The sequence below is a fragment of the Capsicum annuum genome, chromosome 9 (assembly GCF_002878395.1).
Source record: "Capsicum annuum cultivar UCD-10X-F1 chromosome 9, UCD10Xv1.1, whole genome shotgun sequence".
Lineage (NCBI taxonomy): Eukaryota > Viridiplantae > Streptophyta > Magnoliopsida > Solanales > Solanaceae > Capsicum > Capsicum annuum.
This window is the reverse complement of record NC_061119.1, coordinates 214,090,703-214,111,081: the sequence shown is the minus strand read 5'-3', so window position 1 is coordinate 214,111,081 and position 20,379 is coordinate 214,090,703. Positions and strand designations below refer to the sequence as shown.

The following is a 20,379-nucleotide window of genomic DNA, read 5'->3' as shown; positions in this document are numbered from 1 at the left end:
AGAGCTTGTCGATAGATGTCTAGTCCTCGTCTGCAAGAAAAGTCTAGATGAAAGAAAAATTAGATCATGTAAGGTTCATGATCTAATATATGACCTGTGCGTGAGAGAAATTCAAAGGGAGAACATTTTTATCATGAACGACATTGTGTTTGGTAACTCAGATGCAAATCATGTTCCTTCAGAATGCCAATCTCTCATGCAAATGCAGCCCTTTAAGCGCTTGATTGGTGATGAAATTGATTCTTCACCCTGTGGTCCTTATAGGGCTCTTCTTACCCCTGTACATCGTCAGTTGAGATATCATGACAACAACAATCTTTTGAAACGAACCCATTCTATTTTCTCTTTTGGTGGTTATTTTTCATCTTTTATTCTCAACTCAGAGCTTATTCATTTCAAATTACTCAAAGTCTTGGAGTTGAGACACATAGAGATTGATAATTTCCCTGTACAGATGAATTTGAATGTGTGGTGATAGAAAGTATGAATCTTGACCCCTAGACTGGGCCTCTGAACCTGAGAGGTTGGAGAGGGGAGGGGGTCAGCACAAAAGTACTGGCACGCAGCGATATCAAAACAAAACATAATATTTTTACAAAGTATAGTTGAGAGCCATCACAAAGCAATTTCGTATCAAACCATTTGAAAGCACATAGGTATAATGCAATAGTTTTTCTCAACAGTAATGAAATGCAACTGAGCTAGGTGGAATACCCTACATAATTTACACCAACTGTCAAACCTCGGTTTCCACCAAGATTAGAGTATAAGTAAGGGAGAGACACTCAAGACCACACAGCATGGTGTCTCAACCCAATGATAGTGCCCAAGATCACTTGGCTCGCGCTCCTACCTATAGTCCCAATTTGGTAATGACATGAAGTCAAGTACACAGATCGCTTAGTCTGGTACCAATATTCCGTGTTGGCAAACACATTATTCCAGCGATGAGCCCTTGTGTCTCAAACGCCTTCTTCAGGCATCCACCTTTCTCATGTAAAATCAATGCATTCAAATTTCATTTAAATTTTTCAATCACATATCATATTTTTGAAGGGTATCATCATACCCGACTTGCAAGTCATCAATGTCACATCCACATATGCATAATCATGTAAAAGCCAAGGTGCTTCATCATTTACAAATGGTGAACAATATTTATTTCAAATTCATGCTCTCTTTTGTTGATCACAATATAATATGGAGTATTGAAACATTATCATGGGAATTTGAAAATAATTTATCATTCATATTTATCAACTTCCATGGAAAATCTCAAATCACATATGCATGGTTTCAACCATTGAAGTATATAGGCAAACAATTCCCATGAGATAAAGAAAGTGACTTAGAAATCATATTGAAAGCAAGATATTAGCATTTGATTGAAAGCCCCCATTTAAAAGCATACATGTTCATAAAACTACACCCATGAGATTTTTGGATAACCCCACATACCTCGATTACTATGAATATTAGGTGCTTCTTGAAGCCTACGTTGAGAGGATTCCAAATATGTAATTAGTTTCTAAAAAGCCACGGTTGAATCTTGAGTTGCTTGGGTTTTTATTTTTGAAACCCTAAGGAGTGTTCTTGAGATAATTTGATGAATATGATAATATTTTGGTGTTTGAGGGATTAAATCCCGTGTTGGTGGTACATATAAGGGTGGAAAAGGACCATTTTGCCCCAAAAACATAGTGTTTAAGTCACTTGAATTCTTTACATAGGCGCCGCCTAGGCTATCACCTATGTTTACATAGGCGCCGCCTAGGATATCGCCTATGCTTTCCAGTGACCATGGGCGATTGGTTAGGTGACGCATATCACTTTGAAAGGCCATAACTTCTTGCTCGGGTGTCAGATTTTAGCAAAATTGGTATCTTTGGAAAGCTAACTCGAAGACCTATCATTTGACACATAGTAGGATCCCTAATTCGATATATACAAAGAGTTATGGTCGATGGAAGCTGACACAAATTAGAACATCCACTAAAACTTAATCGATCGAAATAGTTTCAAATCATCCTTGAGTGGAAGGACCTCTATGGTCTAAATTCAAGCTTGAATGGATTCACATACTACACAATTAATTAACATGACATATTGGCATAGGATTTATGGCTTCGGGATTATCAACGAATCGAAATCATGGTTTTTATTCTAGCCCAAAATGCAAGGTGTTACAAAAAGATTCTCTGTACCAACATAGCGAGCCAATTCATTGTTACGGGTAGTCAAAAGTATTCCACTCTCCTTGTTTTCACTTGGAAAGCATAGTCTCACATCATCCCATGCTTTACTATTCCACATGTCATCCAATACTGTTAAATTTCTCTTACCCTTCAGATTCTTTTGTAGTATGTTTGCTAGTTCTGCCTCATTGTTCATGCCAAATGTCTCACCATTAGTAGAATGCAGAAGGCTCAACAAGATTTCCTTTACATTGTGTTGTTGCGAAACAGTATCCCAGGCACAAACATCAAAATGAGAATGAATGCACACATCATTGTACACTTCATTCTCTAAGGTTGTTTTACCTATGCCTCCCATCCCCATAATCAGAATGACTTTGGTTTCACCAGAGTAGCTTCTAGTAAGATCTTCTACCAACCATTTCCTTTGATCATCACGTCCAACCATATTGTTCTCAGCATTCAGAATATCTTTTGATGAGCTTGGAAACTCTTGAACCGTTGATTCCTTTGATGCATGCTTTCCCTTATCTTGAATCTTTGTTGACTCTTTCTAGATACGATCAATGTCCTCTGCTACTTGTTGCAGGCTATCAGAAAGCCCCTCTTGTGCCTTTTCTCTCAGATTTTCATCATTTTCCAATACAACTTCAGTTACTCTTAGTTGAATTGTTTGTTCAACAATATTTCCAACTTCTTTTATCTGTACTTCCAAATCTGTCAATTCCCCAGAAATATTGTTTTTCTCAAAGTTCTTGAGAAATACTTCCATGGAACTAATCTTTTCATGAAGAGCAGAAAAGTCTTCTCTGTGATCACAGATTAGAGATTGCATTGGTGAATTGGATGTCGAGAGAGATTCTATTGTTCTCACAAGAGAAGCCACACTTGCATGAGCCATATCTACGATATTCACGTATGCCTTTGCGATTATGACCTGAAAGCTGTAGGTTGCAAGAGGGCAATGGTTTTATAGATAACGTGACACACAGATTGGCTATAAAGGCAAGCATAAACTAAATAAGATCAGATCATTTATTGGTCTTCGCTATTCTCAATTTCTAAAATAGCTCGAGTAAATTATCTAGTACCCCCTGAACTATGACTAAACTTGCTACAACACACTCCAACTTCATGGGCCCTATTACCCCTGAACTCAATTTTAGTGTGTTTTGGTCACCCTTTTTAGATGATGTGGCACCTTTGATGTGAGCCCCATTTTTATGTAATTGAGTTCAGGAGGGTAATAGGTCCCATATGAAGTTGGAGTGTGTCGTAGAAACTTTGGACATAGTTCGAGGAGGTAGTGGATGGTTATCTCAAATAGTTTTACTGTATATTTTTCTGTGACTAGTTGGCCTGAGTAAGCCTCGTCAATATGACTTTTACTGGATATGTTGTACTAGCAGATCGACCACTTAGTTTTGGTGTCTAGGAGTCTTTATGACACTGCAAATGGGCTGATGGTAAGGTCTGCGTACAACCCACCCCCGATAACCCACTTGTAGGATTTTCTAACTTTGCTAGAAAGTCGGATCATAAAATTAAAGGGTCATAATTCAAAAGTCTTTTTTACTTTCTTCAATTTTGTGTCATGTCAAAATTACAGACAAATTGAAATGGAGCTTGGTTTTCCATTGTATACTTGGGGAAAAAGATATTTCCTTTGTTTAAAAAAAATGACTTACTTTATTTTTTAAGCCGTTTAAAAAACAAATAACTTCATTACTTTTTTGGCAATACTTCATGTCACGACCCGAACCGGGGTCCAGGCCGTGACGGACATCCCGAACTATGAAGGCCCGGACGTCCTACTCTATCTGGTAATCATGCACAACATTCATATAATAAAAGAAAATGCAAAAATATAATTTAATACGGAAACATGGTCAAAAATAAGAAAATGATAACAAGATTACATATTACAAGAGATAGAAAATTGACACACAATATTCAATGATCTAAGGATACACATTGATACGGGTGTCACGGGCTCTAGACCATTTACTAGAAGTCAAGCTCGGGAACTACAAAGGCTTCAAGGCATGTTTATGAAAATGGACGCGGTTGAGCTTGTTGCAAACTCGCCCAAGGGAGTGTACGTATTGACATGTGGGGGCTAACATTAGGGGCCCAAAATACACTCCCAAGGCTTCCCCAAACACTCCACTCCCCTTTCATTAAGGGCAAAGGGCTCCTTTTTCTATCCTTTTTGTAAAGACTATTTAAGGTGTTTCTTTAGTCTTGTTCTCCTAGTTAGCTCATTTTAAAATCACTTTGTATCATTGAACACCATATTTCCTCTCAAGAAGAGAGTAGACCACCAAACATTTTAAGCTTCACAAGTGAAAGTTTCTACTTGTGTTGTGAGATGGCTAGAAACGAGAGTTCTTGAGTGAACCGAGTTCCACTTGTGTTCCTACAAGAACTTGGTGCTTGTTAATGTGATTTTTAGTGGTTTTAGAGTTTGATACACTCTTTAGTTGATACATTTTATATTCTCTTTGTGTCAAGTTATCTATCTCCTTATCTTTCAAGTTTGTGTGTTTGTTGTTTCTGTTTGATGTCTTGTATGTGTGGACTGTTTTTTTGAGTTTGTGGACTGTTTTGTGCTCTTGTAGATACCGTTTGGTATCATTTGGTATCATATATAAGGCTGGTCATGTTCTTACACCGCCAATCTTGGGCTCTTCTAGTTGAAAAAGTCAAAAAAAAAAAAAGGCAACAAAAAAAGTGTTATCTGGTGACTTGTGTTGGCCGAGAAGTGTCTAGATTTAGGTGTTATTTATACTTGTCTTAGTAGGTTCGTGTGTTAGATTGCTGTCCCCCTAGCACACTTGAGTCCAAGGTCCAAGATTTGAAGCTTTGTTTAGTATTGTTGAAGGGTTAGACAGTGTGAATGTTGTTGTTGTTCATAAGTGTTCTTATTGTTCTTCATAATGTTCTTGAGGTGAATGTTTAACAAAAGGGGTGTTTGTTTGAAAAGAGGAAGAGAGAGGTTAGGTATTGTATTTGTCTTGGATTAGTTTCAAGACAACACGAAAGAGGCAAATAGACAAAGGGCCTCCCAAAAATCTTACTTACCAAAAGGGTGTCAAACCTTTTTAAAAAATATCCAAAAGGGGGAAGGGACAAACCAAAGCCAAAAAGGTGTTTTGCCATTTTGGTGCAAGTTGGTGAAAAGCTTATTGGCACCTTTACCTTTGGAAATAGAGTTCCAAGTCTTGTTTTTTTTATTCACTCCCAAAAACCAAAAAAAGCCTCATCAAACAATCAAGATTGAGTCATTCAAGTGGGAAAACATCAGACTTAAGCAAAAACAACAATACCAAACGGCCAAAATAAAACTTGTGGGCCACATCAACAACAAACTCAAGTCATAGGACCTTCTAAGTTTCTTTCCTTGCCTCTACTAGTTTCTTTCTATTTTTATCCTATACTAGTTGACAACTAAGTAACAACCTACTAAGTTGTGAACTAGTTTTCAAGTACGCCTTTCGTGTCAACATTCTTTGTGGTGCTTTGCTCGTTTACAATTCGTAGTTGTTCTTGATTCAAGTGCGTATGAAACTTCCTTGAGTATTCAAAACTGAAATCCATTATAACTCAAGAGTAGACTTATTCCTACTCACTCAAGGATTGATAGTCGGCTTACAAAATTTGAAGGGCCAAGTGGGTGAGCCGAGTCAAAGGAGTGTGTGAGAGTATTTTCAGCTAACGTTTGCTCGTTTTGTAGGTACATTTGAAAACGGAACCACCACACATGGAACCTGAAATATCCAATGCACAAACCATGGATCATAATGTTATGAATACCCTTGTAGATAGTCTTGAGTCCTTGTCTCGGGACGTGGCTAGAGTGAATGCTACGGTTGAGAAGTTAGGAGTGGAAGTGGCCTCTATTAGTGGCCGAATGGAAAGGGTAGAAGGTCAACGGAGTTCTCGACCCTCAACTCCCCAAAACACATCCCCAACCATTACCCCCGAAGACACACACCAAAGAATGTCCCCACCAAATGCCATACCTCAAGCCAACTATTATTCACAAGGCCGAAGCCTTGAAGGACCTAGCCATTCTCCACATCCCCAAGTCACACATGATGGATTTGGAACCCAAATGCCACCCTTAAATCCGACTCCTCCAAACCAAAATCATCCAATCCAAAGACGTCCACCATTAAATGCCAATCCGTCATACCAAATTCCATATACCCAAAACCCACCAATGCGAGAAGAGGGATTTGTGATGGAAGATGGGATGAGAGGTAGAAGGGTAGAACCTAGGAAGAACCGGGGGATTGAAGGTAGGGGCGGCCAAGGTGTTCGGGAAAGGGATGTTGGCTTCAACACCATAAAAATGGGGCTTCCGATCTTTAAGGGAGAAAGTGATCCCAAAGAGTTTCTCACATGGGAATCCGCATGCGAGAGAGTCATTCAAGTGAATAATCTCACAGAGGAGAAGAAGAGCTGCTACGCCATTGCTCATTTTGAGGGATATGCTACCACGTGGTCAGAGTATGTCAAACGTTTTGTCAATATATTGATTGAGGGGCAACCCCCTCCTTGGTTTCGATTAAGGTATCTTATGAGGAAAAGGTAACTTCCTGAGAGCTATCAACATGAACTCCTTGCAAAGTTGTACAACTTGAAGCAAGGAAACAAAAGTGTGGTAGCTTACTATGATGAGTTTCAACAACTCATCTTGAAACTTGATAATAGAGGAGAGCAAGTGAGCAACGACATCATCCGGTTCAAGGTCGTCCTAGATAAGGAAATCTCTATGCATATGACACTTCATAAGTTTGAAACTATTGAAGGGATCTTTCAAGAGGCTTTAGAGATTGCATGAGAGAACAAGGAAAGGTCGGCATACAAAACCAAATCCCACCAAGGGTCCTCGGGTTGGACCAATGGGAAAGAAGTGGTTCCATCTTCTTCGGGGTGGAACAAATTCAACCAACAACCAGTCAAGACCCCTCCACCCATGAGCAAGGGTGCTCAGCTACCTCCTCCCCGGTTTAAGGGAAAATCGAATATTTCTTCCAATGTCAAGGGATTCCAATGCTTTAAATGTCATGGATGGGGACACATGCCTAGTGAGTATCCTAATAGGAGAAATGTGATATTACGGGAAGGAAAATTGTATTTCTTGGGGGAAGAATTGGGGCTTGAAATGGTTGAAAATGAAGAAGTCTCACAAGATGGAGAGGTTGGGGAGGCCGAGAGGCATAATGATGATGATGAAGAGGAGGTTTGGCCTCAAGAAGGGGAACTTGAAGTACCTAACTATGTGGTATGGAGAGTTATGATTAGCAAAGCGTTGGATGATCCTACCCAACGGGAAAACCTCTTTCACACCAAGTGCCTCATTAAGGGGAATGTGTGCTCCTTGATTATTGATAGCAGGAGTTGTGCTAATGTAGCTAGTGCCTTGATGGTGGATCACTTGAAATTGCCAACTACTCCACATGCAAGTTTGTATAGGCTCCAATGGTTGAATGATTGTGGAGAGTTGAAGGTGACTCAGCAAGTGGTGATTCGGTTCAAAGTTGGAAATTATAAAGATGAGGTGCTTTGCGACATCATTCCTATGCAAGCTTGAAATATTTTGTTGGGTCGGCCATGGTAATATGATAGGTCGACCAATCATGATGGCTGAACCAACTATTATTCCTTTGAGTTCAAGGATCGTAAGTACAACCTCCGAGCACTATCACCATCACAAGTGTGTGAGGCGCATCAAAAAATGAAGAATTTGCAAGGAAAGGAAAAAAAAGAAAAAAAAACCATGGGTAGGGGGAGGAACCTGAAGTGGGAGGAGTGAGGGTGAAAAGGGAGTTTTGGCATTGAGGGGTAAGGATTCGATGGTAATGTTGGCTTGCAAGGGTGACGTTTTCAAAGAGTATGATGATACTACTCCAATGCTACATTTGGCTCATGTTTTGAATGCTAACCCATCCACTTCTCCTATCCCGTATTTTATTTCTAATGTTTTTGTAACGCCCCAAAAAATGAGTCCCAGAGCGTCACACGGAGGCTACGAGTAGCCCCAAGGTAACCCTTTAAGCCATTTTCATTCAGTTCAACACAAATCAATGGGGTTTTCATAAATAACCCTCAAATATCAACAGAGTAATCATCATCCAAGAATAAAAGAATTTCAGAAAGACAACAAAATACGACTTATTAGTCAACTCCCAACATCTATACTAGTCTGACAAGCCTCTAAGAAAATCAATAAAACCAGCAATCCATTGAGACATGCCCCAATTGACTCATACTCAGTTATCAAATGTAAACAATTTCGTGAAACCAACATCAGACATCACGTCCTCAAAACATGAGGACTCACCAAAATAGAGGATGTAGAAAAGCATGCCCAAAGAATCACTATCAAACCTGGAAATGAGCACCTGAACCTACATTATGAGAAAATACAGCCCACATCCGAAGATATGGGTCAGTACCATGGAAAGAAACCGAGTATATGGGGGTGTATGTAGTTGTATAAACATCATCATCTTAAATATTTATAACAAATATGCAGGATGTATGAAATACTCACATAGCCCAAAGAAAATCATCATAATCATGAGAGGATGAAATAAGTACAATAACACATGTGAGTCATCATATAATTTGTCAATCACTTTCAGTTCATCAAGAATATCAATTCTCATAATGTAAATATCATTTAAATCTTTTGAAAGCATAACTTTCACAATTCCACTTTTAAATCACTTCACCAGTCACCATAGGCACAAGGAAACACACACACTAGGAGATCCTATAACCGACATAAACCATGTGAGCTACATGGAGTCCAATGTACAACCCACGTTGGGGAGAGCCGTCCTATCCTTGCCATCAGAGTAGGACTATCGATATCAAATCCACACAAACTAGTGATCACTATATAAATGAGGCTCACTCCTAGGGGGCACGTAATTCTAGGGAAGTAAGGTCGCTTTATACCTCCCACTCGGTTCTAAAGATTTCTCCCGGACTTAGATCAGATCATTTCAAAGACAATCCATGACAAAACAATTTTAGTAATATATAAATATACATCGGGAGCCATCATGCTTCCCATCTATCAAAATCAACCACGTTGTGGATTTCTTTCACACTCGTGTTCAAAACAACTCCATTAAGACCAAAAGGTCAAATCATTCAAAATATCTCAAATATTCAACATCAACGTGCTTATAACACACACTTTCTCAAAAAAACACAATTTCCAATGGGGATTCACGATCCAAATATCAAAATCATGATAAATATCATTCAAGATTCATGCTTTATATCACCACACATGTAAATTCATCTTTCAAAATCATAAACATCAAAATTCCATAATAATCATCATAAGATATGGGTTCATATTTCAAGTTCATAAAAATCAAATAAAAATCATGCCTTTGTAAAGAAAATTACTTTTGGGCACAAGAACGAAAGAGAGTTCTTGTTGAAAAACCCCACATACCTTGAATGATGAACTTTTGATCGATACTCATTTTTGAGATGTTAATCGTGCCTTTGAATGATGGTTCTTGGAGTTCTTGAACTAGGAACTTGGAATCTTGAATAAATTTGTAGAATTAATGGTGAACTTTGGAGGTTCTTGAAGTTGGATGTAGGAGCTTAGGGTTTTCTTTTGAGGGAGTTTGGTGAAATATAACATATAATGCTTCTAATAGGTTTTAATATAGGGGTTGGACGGATTTTGGGTGAGGGGTAATGACCAAAACACCCCTAAAAATCAAAAAAATTCTCGAATCTGTCCTTTGGTGGACTGTTTTGATAGTCTGAAGTAGATCAACCATAGCGTTTTACTCCGCTATTCAAATTGGATGAAACCAATTTCATTAGAAAGAGGAATCTCATATATTTCGTTTGATATATAGTATATCACCCAGATCATTGTGTACGAGGAGCTATGATCATTTGAATTTGACCCAAAAATTCACTTTTGATAGGCTGAAGTAGATCGTCCATAACTTTTTTCTCCGATAGACAAATTGGATGAAACCAATTTCATTGGAGAGAGGACTCGCAGATATTTCCTTTGATATATAGTAGATCACCCAGATCATTATGTACAAGGAGTTATGATCATTTAAATTTAGAGAAAAAATATGTCAGGCCTCAGTACTTTTTCCTGCACGTTTTATTGTTCACTACTATTCACGGTTCGATCGAAATTTTCATAGCTCGTCGCTCGGGTGTCCATTTTGGATAATCCACATATCGTTGGAAATATTATTCGATAATCTACACAATGGTGGATCATAATATAAGACATTTAGCATGAAAAATTTATAATTCATTCTAGAAGATAGAACCCAACACGTTTACTCCCAAAATTTCAACAAAAGATTTCCTGGGGTATTACAGTTTTGCAGGAATTTGATGATGTATTTACAAGGGATTTGCCACAAGGACTTCCTCCACTTTGAGGAATTGAACACCAAATTGACCTTTTTTCGGGGTCGCAATTACCAAACTAGCCAGCTTGTAGGTGCAACCCCACGGATACGAAGGAACTCCAACGGCAAGTTGAGGACCTCCTCAACAAAGGATACATCAAGGAAAACATGAGCCCGTGTGTGGTCCCATTGTTGCTTGTGCCGAAGAAGGATGGGACGTGGTGAATGTGCGTGGACTGCCGAGCCATAAATAAAATTACGGTAAAGTATTGTCACCCTATTCCAAGGCTAGATGATATGCTTGATGAACTAAATGGCTCTTGTGTGTTTTCTAAGATTGATCTTAGGAGCGGATATCACCAAATCCATATGCAACTGGGTGATGAATCGAAGACCGCATTCAAGACTAAATTTGGTCTATATGAGTGGATGGTCATGACATTTGGTCTTACCAATGTTCCTAGTACCTTTATGTGGCTAATGAATCATGTAATGAAGCTGTTTATTGGAAAGTTTTTGGTCGTGTATTTTGATGATGTTTTAGTTTACAGTAAGTCTCTTAATGAATATGTCTTGCATCTAAGGAGTGTGTTTGATGTTCTTAGGAAAGAAAAGTTGTATGCTAATATTGAAAAATGCTCCTTTGGTGTGGATAAAGTTGTATTTTTGGAATTTGTTATGATCTCGAGGGGAGTGGAGGTAGACGAATCCAACATAACCGCCATTAAAGATTGGCCAACCCCAAAAACCGTGGGTGAAGTTCATAGCTTCCACAGGTTGGCAAGTTTTTATAGAAGGTTCGTCAGAGGATTTAGTACCATTGCCGCACCCTTGACTGAAATCATCCAAAAGGACCAACCTTTCCAGTGGGGTGAAGAGCAATCTAAGGCCTTTAAGACCTTGAAAGATATGCTCATTTCGGCACCGTTGTTGCAATTGCCTAACTTTGATAAGATGTTCAAAGTTGAATGCGATGCTGGTAAGGTAGGCATTGGGGTTGTTTTGATGCACGATTTAAAGCCCATTGCTTATTTTAGTGAAAAGCTCAAAGGAGCAACTCTAAACTACTCTACGCATGATTTGGAGTTGTATGCCTTGGTTAGAGTGTTAGGCAATTGGCAACACTATCTTTGGCCCAAGGAGTTCGTAATCCGAACGGATCATGAATACTTGAAGAACCTTCGGGAACAAGATAAACTTAACAAACGGCATGCCAAATGGATTGAATTTCTTGAAACCTTTCCCTATGTGATTCAATACAAAAAGGGGAAGGATAATGTGGTAGCCGACGTATTGTCTAGGAAGCATGTTCTTGTGTCCACTTTGTCTTCCAAGTTATTGGGGGTTATTGGGGTTTGAGAGCCTCAAGTCTTTGTATCCCGAGGACCCTTACTTCACTCCTATCTTTAGGGAAGGTGAAGCCGTGGGTAGGAAAAGGAGGCCCTCGGATTCTAGTCCTGATTCCATGTTTGATGGGTTCTTGTTTTGGGGGAGACGATTGTGTATACCTTCTAGCTCTTGGAGAGAGTTGTTTGTGAGGGAGGCACACGACGGCGGTCTCATGAGTCACTTTGGAATTGATAAGACCCTTGGGATATTGGAGGAGCAATTCTATTGGCCAAGGATGCGCAAAGATGTTGTAAAAATTTGTGGCCAATGCATGGATTGTAGGAGTGCTAAGTCGAGGATCCATCCTCACGGGTTATACACCCCGCTTCCCACTCCATCACGCCCATGGTTTGATATTTCTATGGATTTCATGTTGGGGCTGCCACGGACTCAAAGGGGTCGGGATAGCATCTTTGTTGTCGTTTCTCCAAAAAGGCACACTTTATTCCATGCAAAAATAATAAAGATGCAGCTAGTGTAGCTTATTATTTTATTGAAAATGTTGTTAAGTTACACGGCATCCCAAGGACCATTGTAAGTGATAGGGATTCTAAGCTCCTTAGTCACTTTTGGAAGTCAATATGGGGTAGGCTCAGAACTAAATTATTGTTTTCTACGTCATACCACCCACAAACCGATGGTCAAACGGAAGTAGTGAATCGAACCTTGGGTTCCATGCTACGTTCCATGGTTAAAGGTAAGTTGACATCTTGGGAAGATCACCTACCTCTCATAGAATTTGCTTACAATCGGGTGATCCATTTGAGTACGAGCATTACGCCCTTTGAATGTGTCTACGGCTTCAATCCCCTAACCCCTTTGGATCTAACTCGTTTTCCAAGTGATGTTGTTATTAGCTTAGATGGAAATAAAAGGGATGAATCCATGAAAATATTGCATGAGAAGGTGAGGATGCGGCTTGAGAAGAATAAGCAAGAGGTGGCCAAATGAGTCAACAAAGAGAGAAGGCGTCTTGTACTTGAGCCAGGAGATTGGGTGTGGTTACACCTATGTAAGGAATGGTTCCCCAACCAAATAAAGGGTAAGTTTCTGCCAATAGGTGACGGTCCATTCCAAGTTCTTGAAAGAATCAACGATAATGCTTACAAGATCGACTTGAGGTCAAACTCCACTCATGATAGATAGGATGATACGGGTGTCACGGGCTCTAGACCATTTACTTGAAGTCACGTACGGGAACTGCAAAGAATTCAAGGCGTGTTTATGAAAATGGACGCGGTTGAGCTTATTGCAAACTCGCCCAAGAGAGTGTACATACTGACATGTGGGGGCTAACATTAGGGGCCCGAAATAGACTCCCAAGGTTGCCCCAAATACTCCACTCCCCTTTCATTAAGGGCAAAGGGGTCCTTTTGCTATCCTTTTTGTAAAGACTATTTAAGGTGTTTCTTTAGTCTTGTTCTCCTAGTTAGCTCATTTTAAAATCACTTTGTAACATTGAACACCATATTTCCTCTCAAGAAGAGAGTAGACCACCAAACATTTTAAGCTTCACAAGTGAAAGATTCTACTTGTGTTGTGAGATGGCTAGAAACGAGAGTGATTGAGTGAACCTCATTCCTCTTGTGTTCCCGTAAGAAGTTGGTGCTTGTTAATGTGATTTGTAGTTGTTTTAGAGTTTTATACACTCTTTAGTTGCTACATTTTATATTTTCTTTGTGTCAAGTTATCTATCTCCTTATCTTTCAAGTTTGTGTGTTTGTTGTTTCCATTTGATGTCTTGTACGTGCGGACTATTTTTGTGAGTTTGTCGACTGTTTTGTGCTCTTGTAGATACCGTTTGTCATCACACTTCTTACTCTGTAGAAATAAAAATTTGAGTCAAACACTCCCCCACGGACTACCATACAATCCACACATGCTACTAGCCAGCACATTAGTCTATCACTATAAAGGGGTAAAACATCCTCAAACATCGGTTATTCAACTAAAATATTTATTTACACAAAAGTCACCCTCACTCTAACTTCTAACTTTGTGACTTCACATCACCAGCTTCTTGGTATAATCTCACTACCAATAGGTCATGACACCGACACTTTAACTCATACTACTATTCGGGTGGAAATATAGTTCCAACAATTGTGCTACACATCATTCCCTCTTAAGCATGATATTTGCCACATAAATTATTGAAAAGGACTGAATACACTTAATACTGCAGGTTGTAAAGCACGATTTCATTAAAATAAAAGTTCAAACAGGTGTTAATACACCCTGAAGCACTAACGGACTCTTCTCAAGTCCTTGCACAATTTTTTAAAATCTTATATGGCTCAATCAGAGAGGACCATACCATTTGTACTCTAAACCTTTGCACTTAAATCACCCCAATAATGTGACATGTCTGAGAATATCAGAGTAAGGAAAGAATTGGGATGACTTTACTTTTGTATGGGCGACACTATAGCATAAATTAGAGACATTCCTAAACGCCTAGTCGCCTCCTGCTTATAAGTGTGGCACGCTACACACACATAAATAAGACTCTACCTGACGCGATTTTGCAGACACCCTGGGACCATGAACTATGCTCTGATACCAAGTTTGTCATGACCCAAATCGGGACCCTAGCCGTGACGGACATCCCGAACCATGAAAGCTCGGACATCCTACTCTATCTGGTAATCATGCACAACATTCATATAATAAAAGAAAATGCGGAAATATAATTTAATACGAAAACATGGTCAATACTCTTGGTTCAGTTTAACAATAAGGACTGAAATCCAAAATCAACTAAACAACATCTGGAACAGTATGCGAAATCTCTACTACATAATCAAGTGACAACTATCTGAAAACTGGGACAAGGCCCCAGTAGACCAAAAAAAGTGGAATAACATAATCTGAAATAAACAGGCCTTCTGGAATAAAGAAGGCTCTCCACTGCACAGATCACTTCTATCTGAAAATACTCTACTGCTTAGCTAGACCCCTAGATTGAGCCTCTGAACCTGGGAGGTAGGGGATCAATACAGATGTACTGATATGCAGAGCAAATTCAAAATAATAATTTATATTCAACATATATGAGAGCAATTTAAAATAGATCCTAAACATATCGTATAGTAAGAAATCACATGGGCATTTTGAAAGACTTTGTAAAATCATATGAACTCTGTGACACTCTTTGGTTTACTTCTACGCTAGGTGGTATACCCTACAACTCTGAAATTCCATGGGCTATATGGAATCTTCCATTAACTCGGCAGCCAAGCCCCAAACCCAAGTGTGCCTCAAGGGTTGGAATCTCTGAATCTACTGCGCCACACGGCCGTCGCCAGCGTATAATAATAATGTACCCATATCGGCAAATACGGTTTTATGCTAAGGGTTACTTGAACTCAAGCCTTCTTCGAGTAACCACCTAACCCTCTTTATGCCCACTTTTAACTCTTTAAAACATGCATTCTCTGAAAACATACTCTGTTATGGCATACATACTTATGGTATCATCATACCATTGACTTTCAAGTCACATCTCTGAGCCATTGTTAGTTTATTATAATCTTTATTTTTAAAATATAAATTTTAGGACCACCATATTGATAAATCAGTTCAAAGAACTCTTTCTTTAAATACTCATGTAAACACATGTATACAACTCTCTTTGACAATATTTCAATGATATAAGGTGGTCATGTCAAAAATTCTTAATCTTATACAAATCTTTCTCTCTTTAACAAAACACATTTATGTTAAGAAACTCCCTCTCAAAATCTCTAAATCATGCTCAAAATACTATGGTATTTGAGTAAACTATTTTCAAGCCATAAATCATGCATTTCAAATCCTTCACATTAATATCATAAACTTAAAGTTATCACAAGAGAGGAATTTCATAAGTTGTGCTCTCAAACAATCTTCAATCTAAATCTTCATACATAAACATATACATGTAAATCAATTGAAAGGGGGGAAAAGGCCTAAAGACCAAATCAACAGTACAATTAAACATTCATAATGAATAATAAAATCATGTATTTCAAAACCCCTTTTCTAAATTCATGCTTGGTAATCTTTAAATCATGTTCTTGTGTTTATAAGCCCATGTAGTTTTTAAGATAAACCCCACGCACCTTAGATTATGAACTTTTGATGAAAACTTGCTTTTGGGACTCTATTTGCGCTGTTGATGGATGATTCTTGAAGATCTTAGTTTGGGGATTCTAATTCTTGAATCAATTTTGAAATTTAAATGGTGAAATTTTCAGGGATCTTGAATCTTAGGTTGAGGCCCTAGGGTTTGTTTCTTGAAGGATTTGAGAGAAAGGAGTGTATTTTTGGTGAAATGGAGTTTGAATTCAGTGTTTATGGAGTTATGGGGTGAAGGGAAAATACCAAAATACCCCTCCAAAACCGTTTAGGAAATGCTGAATTTTAAAGGTGACGACCTTGGCTGATATGTGATAACTTATCACACCAGGTCGTCACTCAGAGGCCGATTTTTGTGAGTTACTGCCTTGGGCTGACGACATGGCTGATAGGTCATCACATATGTGAAAACTTATCAGCTCAGGTCGTCACTGTCGATAGGCTGAAGTAAAATGGGTATAACTTTTTGCTCCGATCTTAGATTTGGGTGAAATTGGTATCGTTGGAAAGCTAATTCGAATAGATTTCATTTGATATATAGTAGGACACCCAGTTCATCATATACAAAGAGTTATGATTGATTGAATCTGACCCAAGTTTCGACGCTCACTCGAACGATAGGAAAGCTTTCAACTCGTCCTTGAGTTTGGGGACCTCTATAATGTCAATTTATGCTCAAATAGGTTTTCACACTACATAATTGATTAACATGCCAAATTTTTATAGGATCTATGGCTTTTGGATCACCTACGCATAGAAACAATGATTTTTCGTTCTAGCCCGAAATGCGGGGTGTTACACTTTAATTTAAACTTTTCACGTGACATATTTAAGACTATAAGATTAAAGAGCATTTTAGTATATTTGACATAACTTTAATTTAAGAGTACATAATTTAAAAGTTTCTTTATTTTCTTAAACTTCATGCTAAGTCAAACTATATCATTCTTTATTAAATGAATGATGTAAATTTTTTTCTTCGGGATGATCAACAATATCCTTAACAAAAAAGTACAGCGTGTTGTACATATGCTAAGTTGTTGAGGTTGATTTTCAGATGATCTCTCAACTACCAGTACAAAGATGAGTAATTAAAGGAAACTAACCTTTCAATTCTATAAATTTGGGAAGAAGCAACTGATCACTGCAACAATATACTAAGAGGAAAAGAACATAAAAAAACATAAATTTCAGTATATAAAAAAAAAAAAAAAGGTGTAAAACACAAAAGATATAGTAGCAAATAATGAAGATTAAAATAAAGAGAAAACTGACATACCTCTCTGAGTGAATAAAATGGTATTAATTAATTTTAGATAACAAAGAGTTGCCTTCAGATAAATTGTGATGAGGACTTCAATTATTGTTGCATGTGGAGAAAGTGCATTATGTACTTTTAAGATAAAAAGTTATTAAAAGATGATTATGTAGATATATACCTTTATTATATTTTAAAAAAATAAAAATAAATATTATTATATTATGTTTCAATTGTCATCATACTATTTTTGTTGTCATGTCCTTTTTCTGAATGCTATGTGTTGTTTGTTTATTAGTTTTCATGTTTTTTCGCTATCGTTTTTCCTTCTTTTTTTTTTTAATAACTAATGATTTGATTTATTGCATTTGAGCCAGGGTCCTTTGAAAACATTCTCTCTACTTTCACAAGGTAATGATTTGAGTTATTGCATTTGAGCTATCCTTTGGTGAGAGGTTCATCCGAACCCCCTTCGGTAGAAAACTATACTATTTACACATGATTAAAATCATTACTGAACCTTCTTAATAAAAACTTTGGTTCCGCCACTGCACTTTATTGCTGAACCCTCCCCAGATCTCATTGACATTTTAGAAAAAGACCTTGACCAATTTGTTGTACCAATCACAAATTTTATGTTTATATTAGCTGCCTGCCACTCATATTTTGTGGACCAATAAGTCAATAAAGAAATAATAAGATAAGAAAGGAGGATCAAAACCAATCTCCCACTAAGGAGACAAATAATTATTTTAAAAAAAGAAAGGAAATCTTTTTGACTCCTAAAGTGAGTATGATTCATTTATCAAGACTAGCTTAATTTGCAAAATGTAATAATTTGCTAAATTATCCCTCCTTTTTTTTAGTTTCATACTAAAATTATTGTGGGTGTGATAAATACATCTAAACTATCACTCATTAGTTTAAGAGACACATTTAAAGATTAACAAAAATCAATTTAAAAATTGAAAAAATAATGTGTTAGCAAAAAAGAATAAAAATATGTCAACTAATTTTTAATGTATATGTTAGAGTTGTGACCCGAATTTTGTTGATTCGGCCTTGAAAGTTTCGCGGTGTGACCCATGTTTGTAATTTTCAGCGAGGCCTGTGGTGGTAGCATAGGGATCGGGCCTAGGACTTATTTGTACCTACATACTATATAACTGCAATTAGTGGGTCTATTTTTGATATTCAGAAATGACGTCATTCTCCACATTGTACTCCTCTTCTTTCATGGTGAAATTCCTCTGCCTCTGCCCGTGGTTTTTCCCGCAAGGGTTTCCACGTAAATCTACGGGTTATTCTTATTTTTCTGCTTGTGGTTTGTTTATTTTGTGTCCGATCATAACAGGCTAGACACACCTAAATGAGTTTGCAAGCAAATATTTGGTTTAGTCGGCTTTTAAGTGTGTTTCTCAAACTAATAAGTGATAATTTAGGTGACACTTAAACGTATTGGCTAGCTAAAAAAGTGATAAGTACGTTGTGGATGTAATGACATTAACTAGCATTTGATACTTGGATAGTGGTGGCTGAAGCGGCCTTCTCGGGCCTTCACTAATATAGATTGCCCATCACGTCTAGGGCCTCAGCTCGAGTCGTGACATTTTTGGTCAAAAATTTCATATCTACGATGGAAACGTACGTCGAAAATACACATTTTTTAATCACTGTTACATGTCATAATACCAAAATTAGTTCTAAAAGAATACACTGGTAACGGTCGTGTGGCATAGTAGATTCAGAGACTTTGACCCTTGCGGCACACTTGGGTCGGGGGCTTGGCTGCCGAGTCAATGGCAGTTTCCATATAGCCCATGGAATTTTCAAAATTGTAGGGTATACCACCTAGCGCAGAGGTAATACAAAGAGTGTCAAACATTTCAGATGTTTTCACAGAATCTTTTAAATTGCCCATGAGATTTCCTACTATGCGATTGTTTGTGAACTGTTTTAAACTGTTCTCATATATGTTGAATATAAATGATTATTTTGGATTTTCTCTGCATACCGGTACATCTGTATTGACCCCTTCTCCTCCCTCCAGGTTCTGAGGCACAGTCTAGGGGTCTAGATAAACAGTAGATATTTCAGATCTCAGATCAGATTTTGCAGGGGTAAGCCTTCTATAATCCAGGAGGCTTGGTTATTTTAGATAATTATTTCTAGTTATGTTTTGGTCTACTAGGGCCTTGTCCAAGTTTTCAGAAAGCTTAGTTTTGTTCGTAGTATAGATTTCGCAGACTGATGTCAGATATTATTATTCAGATACACTTTCAGATTGACCATGTTTCTGTATTAGATTTCAAATTCCACATTTATCTTTTGTTTTATGAATGTTGTGCATGATTACCAGATAGAGAAGGGTGTTTCAAGTTTTCATGGTTCGGCATACTCATCACGGCTAGGGCCCCAACTCAGGTCGTGACAAACTTGGTATCAGAGCATGGTTCATGGTCCTAGGGTGTCTGCAAAATCGCGTCGGGTAGAGTCTTATTTATGGGTGTGTAGCGCACCACACTTATAATCAGGAGGCTACCAGGCATTTAGGAAATCTTTCCCTTCTTTGTGAATTAGTTGCTTCAGAGTCAAGTCTGTTCCTAATCAGTGATCTTTTGCCTTACAGAAATAACAGTCATGCCTCCTCGTCATACACTAATCAGAGTGCTTAGAGTCCGTCTCACTCATGGGATGAGGACACGTAACAGAGCTCCCTCTCCAGACCCTTTCCCTACTCCAGGAGTCCCTCCAGTCCCAACCAGTCCACCCCGAGCTCCACGGACCAATGTTAATCGTCCCCCGGCTAATTAGAGAGATATTTCGAATGTAGAATTCAGACAATCCATTCATATGCTAACACAGCTGGTGGCTAATCAGGCTTAACGATCAGAAGATGTTGGGTCTGCACCGGTTTCATCTGAAGCTACTAGAGTGGGTCAGTTCATGAGAATGAACCCGCCCAAGTTTACTGGCACTAAAGTAGAAG

General features: G+C 38.2%; 1 long non-coding RNA gene across 1 annotated transcript in view; it reads right to left on the bottom strand.

Annotated features, from left to right (window-relative positions):
• LOC124887243 overlaps positions 1-17,522 on the bottom strand; it is a 27,868-nt gene extending 10,346 nt beyond the window's left edge. The window contains exons 1-2 of the long non-coding RNA XR_007044608.1: positions 17,412-17,522; positions 17,239-17,289 (exon numbers count right to left, since the gene is read on the bottom strand). This is a non-coding gene — a long non-coding RNA (uncharacterized LOC124887243). The remainder of the gene's footprint in view (positions 1-17,238; positions 17,290-17,411) is intronic.
• Between the last annotated feature and the right edge of the window lie 2,857 nt (positions 17,523-20,379).